Genomic DNA, 16,647 nt, shown 5'->3' with positions numbered 1-16,647 from the left:
GCGGATGTGCTGGAGTATTCACCAGCGATAAAAATCTATTCACCCCTCCAGAACTAAGTGATTTTTCTGCTTCCTCTAATTCCAAGGTTCCATCAGGTCCTCTGGGGAAGATTGATTTATTCAGGAATAACTTAGATCAGCAAGCCTATTCCTTAGCCAAAGGCTTATGCCTTCAACCATTCAGTGCTACTTGATTTTTGCAAATGCATCCTCTTTAGGCACTTCTAAGTGAGATTCCTGAGGCTCATTGTGTTCTTTGGAGAGGGCTCAGAGGATTTGTGGGAAGCATGCCCTCGGCAGCAGAATCATTCTGCTGGGGACGGTGTCCATGGTCCCTGGGAATTGTGTAGGGGTACTTGGTCCACACTCTGCATAGGAGCCCGCTTAAAGAGACAAACAAGTTGCCAGCATGGGAACTATCCCCTATAATCAATGTCACTGCTTCTTTGAGCTGTTGTGTGCTGGCACTGTGCTTGGGACAAGAGCTAAGAAGCAGCGAGCAGGACAGAGAGTCTGCCCTTGAGGGGTTAAGAGTCCAGAGTGAGAACAGCTCCAATGAAGAGCTGTAAAGTAAGTGGTGACTTTCTTAACATCGGAAGCCTCAGAGGTTAAGGACTTAAGAGGGCCCCAGGGTTAGCTTCTAGGGACGAGTGGCTTCCCAGAGGAAGTATCAAGCATTGGTCATAATCAGATCATCTAGGCAGGTGACTACGGCCACCTTCAAAGATCTCAGAATCAATTTGCTACATACAACACATTTCTGGATTTAGAATCATTCTGCAGAATTTTTGTCTTAAATATTTACCTACCACTTTATTGCAAAGCTATTAGGATTCATAAAAGAAGATAATTGAAATAAATAGAACTCTCCGGAGAGGGGAAAATAACAATAAATAATGGTTTGCTTTGCTTTAGAAACCCGCATGCTGTACCTCTCAGTGTATTGAAAAGAAGACGTGACATTGGGATGGGAAGGGAAACTGAGGCTCCTTGTTTTGAAACCATAATGTATTTCTTCCTATTCCTGTTTCAGGTGGCCGTGTCATCGCAGCTGCACAGAGGCAGGCTCTCCGGGTGTTAGGATTAAAGACCTGCGGGAAGAGAGAGCATCGAAGACACCATTACTAAAGGTACCCTTTCCTGTGACTCTTTTACTATCCATCATTGCAATAGCCAGTGTGAGGCTTTCACTAGGGCCTGCACCTTCCCAGGGACCTGGGACTGTGTCTGCAACAAAGGCCTGGGGACCTTCCCCTGCAAGGAGGGGGTCAGGAGCATCAGCTCCCCCGGCTTCAGGCTATTGTGGAAAAAGCTAGAGAAAACCACGGTTTGGGCTTCTCATAAAATATTTCTGAAATGCGTTTCATGATGTGGTTGGTAATAAAAGTGTGTTACTGTGCTCACCCCCACCAGGAAGCTAAACTTGATTCCCACCCAGCCGCACTTGCCTGGGCCGCATGAATCAGTCACTAAATTATTCACCAGCCTGACTCGAACATTTCTGGAGTTCCAAACCTCTTATAAGCCATTATGAAAAAATATCCATCCCGTTATCTCTATCCATAACTATTTATATGGCTAGGGGAAAAGCCTGTCGCTTTCTTTCTTTTAATTTAAAGGCTTTCCTAATTCCTTTTTCACACCACATATATATGTCTAAAGAATTTTCAGGTTGAAATAATAACCTCTAAAAAATGGTCCATGGGAGAAGGCTCTCAGATTCACGGAGCTGACAGGCACGGTGAATATTTTGCTCCCTTAATAACTCTCCCTGGCACTCAAACTTGATATGCTGAATTGGGAACTTTTCAAACTGGCAAGGCACTTTTTTTTTTTTTATTGTACAGAACAATGATAATATACCCACAGCCTTCTCTCTCAATTTGTTGATATGGTGGCTAACGTTTGTTCTGGAAAAAAAAACACACATTTCCTTTCTCAGATGTACCATGAGCTCATTATCCATAAGAAAACCGGTGTTAAAATCAACAACGAGTATCCTAGTGATATCCTGCCTCACTTGGGGACACTTGACTATAGAGGACCCCAGGCCATTTAAAATACCTTTGAATGTACAAACTCACCAGAGAAATCATTGCATTAAGCTGGCTGTCAGTCATTCACACTTGATAGCGAATTGCTTATTTTGGTGCTTCTAGGCTAAGAGCTGGTTGAGATTAAGTTCTTTGCAACCAAGCAGAGCTGCCATGGGGTGGACCCCATGACAACTAGGGGTGTCACAAGAGCATCATTGGAAATGCATTAAGATGGAGACCTTGTTACTTATTAGCACTCTGCTCAGAGTACTTTTGTGGCTAAAAGAATATTTGACAAACCACTTGCATTGAAAGATTAAGGTCCTCTCCCCCCACAAGAGAAACTTGGTCAAGTGAAAATAGTGCTCTCTAACCTGACTTCCAAATAATGTGGGTTCAGTGGGAGTACCAGCTCTAGGGTGCTGTCATCCTCCTCTACATCGATGTTGAACAAATATTTCAAGAATTTTGGTGTAAAGGTGAGATAAGTTATTAGCTTGGAGCACCCACATATTTTCATCCAGCCCTGGTATCTGAAGGTTTGGATGGAGGGATTGGAAGGATAAAGGAGGGAGCCTGGATCCACCAGGGGATCTGAGAAGCCGGTGTGCAGGGGGCAGGGAATGGGAAGAGAACCACCATATTCTTTCTGGAGTGAGCCTTACCTGCCCAGCACTTCCCAGGGCACCAATCCGCGGCTGGATCAGAGAATATTCTCAAAAGGCAAGGATGAGTCTGATGTTTAAAGAAGGACCTCTGACATTGTGATGTATAATAATAAAAATATATATTTGTCTTCATCCTATTTCTGGCCAGAGCTCCTAAAACCTTGGCATTTCCTAAGTGTGATAAGAAAGATAAAGGTATCTTGATATTTCAGCAAACACCTTTCACTATCAGGGATGGGGAACTTTTTTTCTCCCAAGGGCCACTTGGATATTTATAATATCATTCGTAGGCCATACAAAATAATGACTTAAAAATTAGCCTGCTATACTTGGTCAAACATTTAATTAGCTCACCCCTTATTGCCTTGGCAGGGCCAAACCAAATGACTTACAAGCCTTAAATGGCCCTCAGACCCCACATTCCCCATCCCTGCCTTATGTTAATGAGATGATTTGGGGAAATCCCCTAAAGATGGGGGCTGGTTGCCAAGGGACCCAAACATGTGATTAAAGGTTTGACATTTTTAGTTCCACCCCTGATCTATGGGGAAGGGAGAGGGGTTGGAGATTGAGTTCAATCACCAGTGGCCAATCATACTTATGCAGTAAAGCCTCCATAAAACCCGAAAGGTTGGGGTCCAAAGAATTTCCATGAGAACAGAGAGGCTCCTTTGATTGGGACCTCACCTTATGGGTCTCTTCATTTGGCTATTGATTTGTATCTTTTAATATCCTTTGTAATAAACCAGTAATCTAGTGAGCAAATGGGTTTCCTGAATTTTCTTCCTGCTCTAGCTAATTAATGGAAACCAGGGAGGGAGTTGTGGGAACCTCCAATCTGTATCCAGTTGGTCAGAAGCAGAGGTGACAACCTGGACTTGTGATTGGCATCTACAATGGAGGACAGTCTGGTGCGTCTGAGCCCTCGACCTGTGGAATCTGATGTTCTCTCTGGGTAGATGGTGTCGGAATTGAGTGTTGCAGAGAATTGCTTAGTGTGGGGGGAAACCCACCTCTGAATTGGTGTCAGAATCAGATTGGTCATCCCAAAGCACATCAGAGCCATAAATGCCCCAGAGTTAAGTTCCATTTCAGTTTAGGACTAACAGTCTTTTCAGACCCACACCAGTTGTGCGGGGCCTCCCTTGAAGCCAATTTACAACTGCCAATGAGTCCGGGCAGGGGTGATGGGTCCTGCTGGCCTCCTGAGGGTGGGACTTCTCAGAAATCCACAGGATGCAGTGTTAGAGGTCATTCTCAGAAGAACCAGCTGTTCTGTTGAAATCTCAAAGCCACCTCCTGACATGGAGGTCAGTCATCTTTCTCTACTGACCCTTGTTACGTGTGTACACTGGACATTACAGGAGAGCATGGGTTGTCCAGAGTTACCCTCTCCCCCTGTACTCACAGATGGCTGTTCACTAGGTTGGTCTGGTGATGGAATAGCAGAGGTCACCCAGTAAGAAAGTATTGGTTGCTTGCGGACTCTTTAACAATTCAAACCAAGATGCACTTCCCAGGCTGCCTCCCTCAGCCTACTGCTCCCCTACCTTCGCTCCCCATGCATTAGAAAGCAGCTTACTTTAAAAGCTGATTAGATGAGCCCTTAATAACATTAGAATTTAAATGGCCCCAGATAGGCTTTTAGCTTCTTGCCAAATTGAGATAAATGTGATATTTGGGGAGCTGAGCTCCCAGCTTCAAGGCTGCTCTGGACCGCAGATGGGTTTTGAAGCAGTGTGTGTTACGTGCCCTTGAGTCAGCTCTGACTCCTGGTGACCCTACGAATGAGTGATGTCCATAATGTACCATGCTCAACAGCCCTGCTTACCTCCTGTAGATTCATGCCTATGGTTTCTTTTATGGAGTCAATCCATCTCATGTTTGGTCTTCCTCTTTTGCTGCTGCCTTCTGTTTTTCCCAGCATTATTGTCTTTCTCAAAGAACCCTGCCTTCTCATGATGTGCCTGAAGTAGGACAGCATCAGTTCTGTCATTTTTTGCCTCCAGCAATGTTTCTGGCTTAATTTCCTCTAGAACCCCTTGTTTGTCTTTCTGGAAGTCCAGGGCATCCATCGAGCTCTCCTCCAACACCATATTTTAGATGAATCAAGTTTTTTCCTTATCAACCTTCTTCACTGTCTAACTTTCACATCCCTACATAGTAACTGGGAATATGAGGGTATGAATGATCTTAGCCCTGGTCTCTGTTGACACATCTTTGCCACTGGGGGTCGTTCCTAATTCTTCCATTGCTGCCCTTCTGAATCTCAGCTTTCTCTTGATTTTTGGCTGCAAGTCTTGATTTGAATTGATGATTGAACTGAATGAAGTAAGCAAAACCTTAACAATTTCATTGCCTTTGTTGTTTGTGCTAAAGTTGTATATTTTGTTTGAAGTCATAATTTTGTCTTCTTGCTGTTCAATTCAGTCTTGCTTTGGCACTTATTTCACTTTTATGAGAAGTAATTTTAAATCATGACTACTCTCTGCCAGTAAGATGGGGTCATGTGCATATCTTAAGTTGTTGATATTTCTTCCAACAATTTTCAGTACTCCTTCCTCTGTGTCTAGCCCAGTTTTCATATGCTACAGTCTGCATACAGAGTGAACAACCAGGAAGATAAAATGAACTCTTGTCTGACCCTGTTGTTTGTAGGAAACTACCTTTTTCCATGGAGAAAGGTTGTTCTGTAGCCTCAAATTGAGGAGGTGTGCATCTACAATGTGTCTTTCATCTCTAAAGGTCTGGGATTCTGTGTGTAGATGTGTCTTCATGATCAAAATTTTTAAGAAAAGATAAATTGAGGCCAAGGGGCACAGGCCAGCATTAAAATTTGGGGAACAATCTATGAAAAAACTTCTCTCTGTACTCCCACACTCTCTGATAACTTTTTAGTTCTGAGCAATAAATATTTACTGAGCAACTACTATTTAGTCATTGAATTCAATATTAATGTTGTGATTACCTGATCATTATACAGAATGATCAGAAGTATGAGTGTTTCATTTTGGTGAATATGCTCAGTCCCTCTGTAACTCTTAAGGTAGGTTCAGTGCTGGGAGGAAAACCTACTCATCAAGCCATTGAGCTATGACTGCCTTCCAATTTAATACTCTTCTGGAAGTTTTAGTAAAAGTGAAAAACAGAATGGAAAGGAATCAAAAGTGAACATAAATGGATTGTTAAATGTTGAAATGAATGGATTCTTCAAAATAAGTAAACAAAAACCCAGTTGTCTTTTTTCCCCCATCATTTTGCAATCAAACCAAGCAACTGGTGTTTTTAGATTGAAATCTTGAGGTTATATATATATATTAAAAAAAAAAACCAAAAAAAAACCCCATGGCTTGCCTTTTTGATGGGTTGGTCATTGCAGAAATGACCCTGAATTTAAGCTTCTTTTTATAAGGTTCACCAAATAATCACCGCTCCTAGAGCCTTTCAGAAGTGGCCAACCTTGAGCTTCAACCTTGCATTTGCATTCTGGTGAGAAAAGCCCATCTGCCATGTTTCCCTGAAGTAACACAGAGTTCTTCTTTTTTTTTTTTTCTTTCTTCCTTTTTTATTAAACTCATTGGGATGACATTGGTTAATAAGGTCATATAAGTTTCAAATATAAGTTCTATAGTACATCATCTGTATATTGCATTGTGTGCCCACCACCCACAGTCAAATAGTCTTTTGTCACCATAGAATTAGCCCCACTTACCCTTTACTATCCTCCCACCCTCTTCCCTTTGGTAACCACCATACTGTTGTCTGTGTCTGTGAGTTTCAGTTTTATATCGCAAGCATGAGTAAAATCATATGGTTCTTAGGTCTTTCTGACTGACTTATTTCACTTAGCATAATATCCGCAAGGTCCACCCATGTTGTTGCAAATGGCAATATTTCATCTTTTCTTATGGCTGTGTGTATTTCATCTTTCCTTAGGACTAAGAATTGTGAGGCGCCACACAGGAGAGGAGGGAGGAACCTGGGCCTGGGTGAACCTGTTCCTCCTGCTCTGGTCCTAAGAGTCCAAAACTTCATGGACCCCGAGGAGGAAAATACTTGTATTCATTTAGACCGTGGCTCCAGTGGATTCAAACAGAAACTGTAGTTTGAATGTGAAGGCCATCGGAAAGGTTGTCTCAGAAAAAGGTTGAGGTCTGTGTCATGAGAAGGGTTGAGGAAGATCAGAGAAGTAGAGCTCCCAAAGCTCTGACCAGCCTCCGAGGGTCAGAGCTCACCTGGGTCCAGTGCCGCTCCTCAGAGATGGCAGAGGGCAGTGTCACCGGGTCTCTACAGAGCACCCGTGCTCTGTTCTGCTCCTTAGCAGAGGAAGCAGCCATTCAGTGGTGATAAACTTTTGCCATGGGCATCACATTTAAGAGGCTGTTGCTCTGAAAGTTAAAGTACTTTCTGAATATCCACTTGTATTTTTCTCTCAACATCTGGCAGTTTTGTGGGGAAAATGTACGGATGTTGGGTGTGTGGGATGGCAGGTTACAGGAAGGGTCATCGCTCCTTTGCTCAGCATGGGGCCATGCAGAAAGGGATCTGTTTAGTCCTGCTCCTCTCCTCAGGATGCCTCTGCATGCTGCTGCTCCTGGCTTTGTCCTGACTGTCTAGGGACAACGTGTCCCTGATTCTTGCAAGGCAAACTCTCCCACTGAGTTAATTCTCAGCCTCTTTCCTGCCACCTGCTGTGGAACCTTTCTCCATTCAGTGGTTCCACTCATATCCTCTCACTTCCTGTACGTTCTTCTCCTTCTGCTGATAAACAAGCCTTGGACGGCAAACAAACAGCTTTTGCTTGATTGTGTAACTCTCTAACGCCTTCTTTTACCCAAATTCTATGAAAGAATATTCTACACTCATTTCCCATCATGTATTTAACCCTTAACCCCATGGAAAATGGTGTATCTACCTATCCACACAACCAATTGGATTTAATTTGGCGAAAGGGAAGAGATCACCTGCTCTGTGCTGTGCCCAGTCTGGGTTCTGACCACAAGGAGGACACACTGTTATAAGGTAGCTGAGCATGCCAACCCCCTCCCCAAATTATAAGGTATGTGGTAAGTGGGATGAGGGGGGCGTGTACTATAAAGAGGCAGGGACAACCAGCCCTGCTTGGGACAGAGGACCATAAGGAATATGCCATAGGAGCTCCCCAGACAAATAGGAAACCCAGGAAGGGAGAAAAGGAGAGAAGGAGGTGGCCAGTCCAGGTTGAAGGAGCAGCGTGGGCAAGGTCATTGAAGCCACTTCGGCAGCAAGACATGTAGCGGGCACTGCATACACAGTGGGGAGAGAAGTGTGTTAAGACGTCAATGTCAGAGGATGACAGACTGTTCCTCTTCAAGTGTGAGAGCCTGAGAGACTTGAACGCTTTCTTGAAGACATTGGGGACAATGGAGGTTCAAAGCTGACCCGGGACACAACCAGATTGTCTTTTTTAAAAATGGCTCAGGAAGCAGAACTTGGAGGGGGAGATCAAGTAAGAAGCTGCTCTAATCATCCAGATAAGAGGTGATGGGGCCTGAACCAAGAGTGGATCCAGGGCTGGGAAAGAGGGTCTCTTCCATCCTCCATGAATCCCCTTTGGACCCAGCCAATCAGATGTTTGCTCTTCCTGAACTATTGCCTCTATTGTGCTCTTCTTATTATACTTACTCAGCTAGTATTACAGTCATTTGTGTATTTCTCTGATTTCCTTTAGCAGATTGTATCTTTGTCTCCCTTTCCTCAAATTACAATACTTTGTTCATAACAAGAGCTGAAGAAAAGGTTATTTAGCTGAATTGAATTTTCAGGCACTTCACACCATGAATAATTGAGGAATCGGCCATGTATAAGTGCTCATCATTTACATAATTGTGTAAACAAGCTGATAAATTTTAAAAATTTTTTCCTGTTATTTTCATGATCCCAGGATGCCTTGCTCTCTTCTCAGTGCTCCAGATTTTAGGGGTCTAGGAACCAGTGGCAGAGGCTCTGTGTGGCTCTCACCTCCCCCTGCAAGGGAGGCGGTTGGAAGGAGGGAACAGATGATTGCGTTGATTGAATATGAAAGCCATGTGCAAATATTGAGAAATGTGCTGTCTGAAGAGACAGCATCGCGAAGCGCACTGCATGCTGGGAGCCGTGCAGAGTCCCGAAGGTCAGTGAGCAGATACAGATTGATTAAGCTAAGTACTTACTGAAATTGCTTTACAACATACTGATGAGAATTGATCATAAGCAGGACCCGTATTTGTCGTGAACATGCTTATGTAAACGCGCCCTTTGGTAAGCTGTCAGAGCAAATTAACTGTCTAGACTTTTCCCCAAATAAACGTAGCCATGGTACCTCTTACAAATAGGTGGTAGGAAGTTAACCAGCACTTAACGTTTTGTGATTGGCTTTTTCTACCTGTGGACCCGATTGGACCAGAACAGCTTTTATTGTGGCAACTTGTCATAACCCTGAAGTTAGCCCCTCTCTCTTTCCAGTGCCAAGCCAAGGGATTCTAATTGGCCAGAAGTCACTCCTGTTCAGGGTGATACTCAACTTTTTCTTAAGCCCCATCCCTAGCTCCTAGGAAACTAGGAGCCAGCATTCTCCTCACCCTGGACTACATCCAACAGGCTGAAGCAGGGGCTGTAAATGCACCAGCCTGGGACACTTCAGCAGAGAAAACAAGGGCAAGTGGAATGGGGCAGATAAAAGGCAGAGTAAGGCAGATAAGGATAAAATATGAGAGTGTAGTAGAAGGCCTAGTGGCAGGTCTTTCTTCAGTAATTTTCATGTGTCAAATACAAGAGGATAAGCCATGGGCCACACTGAAGAAGGATGTATCATAGTCCCTGCTATGAAGGAGCATAGGGTTTAGTCCAAGGCAATTCTAAATCCAGAACGCAAATAAAATACTAACACACAACAATATAATGAAGTACTGCACCCTGGCACTGGCTGTGTCTGTTGCTGAAATAGAATGGAAATGAAATGTACAAAAGAAACATACAGTGCGATTGAAACTTTGCCAAAATATAATGAAAATGAATGGAAATAGAACGGAGTGTCATAGGGCTCAGGGGAGTGGAGACGGCCATGGAAGACCTCATGGGAGAGGGCATGGGCATCGAGCTGAGCCTTGATGGAGAGGTGGCACAAAGCCAGGAAGGCAAAAGGACACCTCGGGCTAGGGAAGAGGAAGACTTAAGGGAGAAGAAGAAAGAGAAAAAGAAAGGGAAAAGTTGCCAATGACGGTAATGGTCGGGCAGTCCCCACAGCTGCCTCACACCCTAGGGTTTCTGTACCAACCCTTAAAGTGCCTTGGCCAGAGACCAGCAATCTAGAGGCAGAAAATATGTCAGCGGTCTCCGTGGTCCTGCAGAGCTGGCCTAGTGCCAGCCAATTTCTGTTCTCTCTGTAATCACAAAGTGGAGCATCTTTTTCTTGTGTTTGCTTGAGGAGAATACTGTTTACACAGAAAGACTCACACACTTCGGACTGCTCTTTGACAACTGAGTTCTCATATTAGTAACAATGGGGTGTGGAGAACTCACAGAAACTTCATGCAGATGAGGCAGCTGAGACGCCTTCAGGCTTCATTAGCTGACAGCCCCATAGCCTCTGAGCAATGGAGAGGCTGGTAAATTAAGGATAATTTATTAGGTGTACTTCAAGTGGGTTTTATACGGAGAGCAGGACATAGCCTGCAAAGTATACTTTGGTTGGCACTGTGAAATCTGCCTGCCCTGAAGATTATTCCCCCACCCCACCCTCACCTCCTCTCAAATGTTAAGAAAGTAAAATAAAATAAATAAATCACTTGGTTCTGCCATTTGTCTCAAATCCTACCATTTGAGAGACATTCTTGGGAAGGCCTGGCCCCTCCCAGATGTCCCTTCTGAAAGGCAGGTATTCCCAGAAAGACACACTTATCCAACCTAGAATGCTCATTATTTTATTAGATTATTATTTTTTTTCTAAAGACTACTGGAGGAGGAGAATGAAGAGAAGAGGATGAGAAATTTTGGAGGGAGAAGAGGGGAAAATTATTTTAGAATAGGGGGCTCTGGTAGAAAGGCAGGCTTGAAGAGGGTATCCAGTGAAATGGTCTGGATAGCTAATGAGCAGGAGGAAAGGAGGGAAGGAAGACGGGAGGGAGGGCAGGCGGGCAGGCGCCACATAATCAAACAAGGCTAGAATCAAACCCTGTCTCCTTTGAAGTGTGTCCGGAGCAGCACTGACTGATTGGATAGCTCCCACATCAAAGTTGGACATATCCAGGTCCCACCTGAGAACTGTCAGCATTGCTTAAGACAGTGGTCGGCAAACTGCGGCTCAGAGCCACATGCAGCTCTTTGGCCCCTTGAGTGTGGCTCTTCCACAAAATACCACATGCGGGCGCGCACGTACAGTGTGATTGAAATTTCGTGTCCCATGTGCAGAAGTTGGTTTTCTGCCTGGGCGAGTCTATTTTGAAGAAGTGGCATTAGAACACTCAAGGGGCTAAAGAGCCTCATGTGGCTTGAGAGCTGCGGTTTGCCGACCACTGGCTTAAGAGAATAAAAAGGTGGAGGAACAGGACAGGCCTAGCAGGAGAGGGCCACTTGTCAGCCCCACATTTTGCCAGTGCAGGCTGAATGGGCATGTACACAGCCAAGTCAAGTTCAACCACAGCAAAACCACACGAGTCTTTCCTTAAGCGCAGAGAAGAAAATGCCCAGCCATCACACCCCAGGAAGAACAGTTGTGACAATGGGCCAGCGGACTAACAGGATTCCCAGCTGAGTCTGCAGGGTAAAGCGAAGCTGGGAAATGATTTAAGAACTACAATGATGAAACTCGGTGAGAACTCCGATAGTCTACTACTAGAAACACAGACACAGTGAATGTTTAATCTAAGAGGTTATTCATGTCCAACACTCATCTTCTAGCTAAAGTAAACGGAGCCCTGGGAGAGTTAAGACTTGTTGAGTGCTTTCTATTTACTAAGTGCTATTTTGATCACTTTCTTTGTATTAATCCATTCACTCATCCAAGTAACCAATAATAATAGGTATTATTATTATTATTATGGTACAGAAAGGCTAAATAATTTACCCAAGATCAAACTCAGTCAGTGGCAGAGCGGGGATTTGAACTGAGATGGTCCACATAAGCCCACCCTGAAAGATCCATTTGAGATCACACAGCCAGACACCAGGAAGGAAAAGCCGTCTTAGTCATTTGGACCCTGGCACGTGCAGGTTAGCCTGTAACTGTCACTCATGCAATGGCGAATGCCTGTTGGGGAGAGGCCACGACAGGTCTGGTAATTCCTCACAGATCTGAAAGGGAAGCTGAGCCGTCGTTGTAGAATCACCCATCCCTCCACACTCAAGGAGAGGTGAAGGGGGTGTCATTGAGCCACTGCCATCAAAGCCATGACAATTATTGAGAGAATGGTCCAGAAATGAAAGAGGAGATAGATCTCTTGGTAAAGAGGAGGAGCTTGGGGCAACACAATCATAAAGTCTACATTGATGAGGTTTTGATAGTGACTGATGCCATAGCAATGGAGACAGAGTGTGAGGACAAAGAGGGCGAGGCATTGAGTCACTCAGCGAACCATGCTTTCTGGATGCTCACTTTGTCCAGCTGCTAAGTGCTCTGGAAAGGAAATGAGGCTGGTCTGGTCCATGAGCTTACAACCTGGTGGATCAAACAGGGCAGTGTGGAACACTGAAGTGTCAGACATGCAGGGGTGCATCCCCATTATGTTAGCATGGACTGCCTTGAAGAAGAAATTGGTAGCTGGGATTCATGGAGTCAGAGAGGCAACCATATCAGAGGGCTGGCAGATGGGATGCTGATGCTTTTAGATGAGGATTACCATGATTTGGCTGCGCTGGAAAGAGAAATGAGCAGTGAGCTGTAAATCAGAATGACAGTGGCAATAGTGAAATTGCCATAGACAGCGGCGGATCTTTTGTGGTTAACCTTGTCATGGCTGATTCAATGAAGGAAAAGAAGGGGCTTCTAACATTAACGGGGTGTGTAGAGCACCTGTCTAGTGTGTAATAGGGATGCCTGTAGCTTTATCAAAGGTGGCCAGGGTCTGGTATTGTAGAGGGGTGGATAGACATTGAAATTGTTATGGGAACAATTATGATTGTAACTGAGGTAATAATAAAGATAATGGAGCTGTAATTGAAAAGCTGGTGGCTGGAAAGAAGAAGGTGAGGGCAGCCGAAATGGAGAGGGGGCGATAAGGGAGGTAATGGTGGTGTCGGGAAGGTAATGGAGTTCTAATGTGATGATGACTGCAAGGGGTGGGGGATGATCATCTTAATGGAAGCAGGAGGGACTGTGATGCAGGTGAGAACTGTATGCAGAGCATCCATCAGAACAGCCACGTTATGAACAGCGACACCCAAAGTTCTCATTACAGCAGGAGTCCTAATGGACCCTGGACAAAGATAATGCCGTTAATGGAAAAGATGATGACCACCATGAAAGTCAGGAGCCTGGTAATGGTATTTAGAACCAGCTATGGGGGTGGGAGGAGATGAGGGGAGGAATGGCTGTGGCACTGAGGGGGACTGGTATGGACATACCTGTAGGTTCTAGGACTGAGGTTCCTGAGCACTGTCACTAGGCCCATCCCTGGGGGTTACTGGACTCTGATGCAGCTGCTCCTGCTTGTACAAGGCATTCATGGTATGTGAGGGAGACGGGATGAACAGACGTGGCTGCAGCAATGATTTGAGTTTACAGTCTACATTTTGGTTTTAAATTAGGCCTGATGACACCCTAGCTCAGAAATATTATTTCTGTGAGCAGATGTGTAAACAAAATGTCTGGGCAATACACAACTTTGCAGCAGAAATGACTGTGTACTGAAGATGATTTGTTTTTGATATATTAATTGAACCACAAGAGAAAAGTGGGAACCATCCTCCTGTGCTCCCTTTTAACTTCGGAGGCTTGAGCTGGGGAGAGGCGGTGGTGGTCTGGCTGGAGGCTCTGGTGTGGGCTCTGCAAAGGGACCCAGGGGATGGCCTCCACAGGCCCCCAGTGCTGCTGGGATTTCTGCATCGAGCAGCCTAGAGATGTACACAGAGTGGAGGCCGTCTGCCTGAACACAAGCAGATGCTCCCAGACCCACACCAGGCATCCAGGAGACGCGGGCAAGATAGAGAGCCTGTGTGGGAAGCAGAGATAGCACATCGGCTCATCACCTGCACAAGGAGGCCTGCAGGGAGCACAGGTGTTTTCTGCCTCTGTCGCTAAATGCCACCTCTCAGACCAACTGCTCCCAAAGCACCAGGAAATCTTGTACAAATGACAGATTCCCGGGTCCCACCTCATGGAGAGTCTGATTCTGTTGGTGGGGATGGGGCCTGTGAATCCGTATTTTACAAACTCCCCTTGAAATTTTCCCATGTAGTCTAGTGTGTGAGCCACTGTCTAAGCATTTGCCTGGGGCCCTTGTAGGGAGAACGTTGGGCAAGAAGTGGCGGGAGCAGATTTCACAAGTGTCGGCCAAACCTACCTTTAGAATAGATTTGCCCTAATAATGAGCTTTAAGAAGCACTGGGATCCTCTGCTAATCAACCTGCCTGCCCCTCCACCTGTGCCTGGGGCAGACTTTTCCCTCAGTGAAGAGCCACACAATTGACATAAGCAGGTTGCCAGTCGGGGACTCCTAGAATGGCTGGGAAGGAGGCAGTGTGGGGCTACAGGGCCTATTTCAGCTAGAATAGAAGGGGGGAAGTGATACAAGGACTATAGCTTGTGAGGAGACAGAGGAAATGTCCAGAAAAGATGTTTCAAGGACCCCCCCATTGGGGGAGTGACCATGGGTGTAAAGATGAGGGAGGCGCACCATGCTGTCCTTGAAAGGTTTTCCCACTCACTCTCAGACGTATTATTTTGTTCGTCAGAATTCTCAGAGATTAAAAGGGGTCAGTATCATAAAAATATTCAACTTATGATTTGGGAAGTACAAGTTATTTCTGTCCTTAGATGGCATATAAATTGTGTGCCTGTACATACGTCTACACCTAAATCAACAAAAATGAGGAAACGGGTATAATAACTAAACAATGCATTATAAATAAAATGTGTTCTTTTTCAATTGCTGAACAAAATGATAGAATGTTTCTCCATAGCCTCAGTTCACTTTTCCCGGTTCCCTTCGATGCAAACTTTTAAAGAGACCCGGAACTTACTGGAAGAGTCCAGTAGAGCCACTGTCATTTCAGATGGGAAACCCAGTTCCTGTTGGGACCACTTGCCCGGACCTGTCCCAGAGAAACAGGAACTCAGAGTATTATTCCATGATCCTTTGACAGGTAGAGGGGCTCACCCCTTCTTCCTCCACTTGGGAATGGTTCAGGCGATCAGATGGAGGCCGTGGTGGAAAGCAAGTTCACGAGCACAGTGTGGGCCAGCTCCTCAGCGTGTCTCCTCTCTCTCTCTCTCTCTCTCTCTCTCTCTCTCTCTCTCTCTCTCTCTCTCTCTCGTCACCACGCTTATCAGGGTGCAGACTAGAACAGTGCGTCACTTTCCCTGGGATGGTGACCCACCCCTGAGAAGTGCCGCCTTCCTCCAGAGCCATGTTGTCATTTGTCAGCTGCTAATCATTCGTTAACCTCCCAGATACCCTGTGGAAGCCAGGGCCTTGCCTTTAATTATGAAGGTAGTTCGCTGGGTCCCCTTGAATAAAATTACAACTTGAGGAAACAAATCATTTAGATCAAATACAACCTGGTGGCTTCCTCATACAGTAATCATTTCGGGCAGGTGCTATTAGGTAATTCAATCACTGGGCTACAGAAATCCACCACGGAATTAATGAGGAATGAACTCAAATTCTGAATAGGAGAGTTTCGGAATAAATGGCTTTGAATGAAAAACCAGGAGCCAAGCCTGTAATCACAGCAGATGACAACAATGCACAATGGCATATTAAGCACAGTCCTCGCTCCCGTCTATTCTCAGTCCACAGCCTCGTGTGGAACCAAAAGAACACGTTGTGCCCACCAATAGCCTTCCACTTCTCTCAGTTTCCTAACATTGCCTTCACTCTTTTCTCAAATGAACTGAATAAATTCTGAAGCTCTCATTCAGTTTTAGAATAAGCCCTTGTTAATCCCCAAGGCTTTTTTTTTTTTTCTCTCTCTCTCCTTCAAAAGAGCACCTCTGGGCATAGCCCATTCAGACTTAACCTGGTCCGCCTGCATCCAACCTCTCTCCCCTCTAGCATATTTGCCTCATGGTGACCAGGGTGATCTTCTCAAAACTCATCCCACACACCGCAGCCCTGCTAACACCTCCGTTCCTTGCCTCTGTCATCGTCATCTGAGCATCCAGCACCTGCTTGTCTTCCCAGCCTATCCCCTCTTGTTCCCCTATAAGAACTCATCCTGAACTCCAGCCACACCCGGTTCTTGAGTTTTCTGAATGTTCTGTGCTCTTTCATAGTACCACACTGTTTTTCCCACTAGAGTACCTGCTCCAACCTTATTCTCATATTTTAAAATTCACCTTGAACAGTGTTTCTTCCTCCAACCCTCTCTGATCCCCTCTTACCTCCATTCCTAGTCTGTGTTGGATGCCCTTCCTCCATGCCCCTGGAGGCAGAGCTCAGATGTTGGACATAGTGCCCAACACTGTCCTGGTTGGAGCTGTCTGGCTAGACGGGCATCTCCGAGAGAGAAATACTGCATAGCAGTTAGCCCTGACTCTCCAGTGCTGGGCCTCTGGTTGATACATAACAAATATTTAATGAGTGAATGAACCAGTGATAGAAGAAATGGAATCGTGGTTGCAGAAACGAAGGAACCCAATGGCATGAGTTATGCTAATTCTAGCAGCCACACACTCCCATTCCCAACTCTGCGCAGAAGCATTTGAAAGATTACTTTTGTAACCTGAAATTCAGTCCATGATGAGTTGGCCCAGAATGAGGGCGTTT

General features: G+C 45.2%; 1 protein-coding gene across 3 annotated transcripts in view; it reads left to right on the top strand.

Annotated features, from left to right (window-relative positions):
- TNR (tenascin R) overlaps positions 1-16,647 on the top strand; it is a 310,075-nt gene that overhangs the window by 171,577 nt on the left and 121,851 nt on the right. For all 3 annotated transcript variants that reach the window (XM_084865195.1, XM_084865194.1, XM_084865193.1), the window contains exon 2: positions 1,034-1,130. The gene's annotated coding sequence lies outside the window, so the exon portion shown is untranslated. The remainder of the gene's footprint in view (positions 1-1,033; positions 1,131-16,647) is intronic.

The sequence above is a fragment of the Pipistrellus hanaki genome (assembly GCF_964339955.1).
Source record: "Pipistrellus hanaki genome assembly, chromosome: 18".
Taxonomy (NCBI): domain Eukaryota; kingdom Metazoa; phylum Chordata; class Mammalia; order Chiroptera; family Vespertilionidae; genus Pipistrellus; species Pipistrellus hanaki.
The sequence above is the reverse complement of the archived record's forward strand: the minus strand, read 5'-3'. Positions and strand labels throughout refer to the sequence as shown.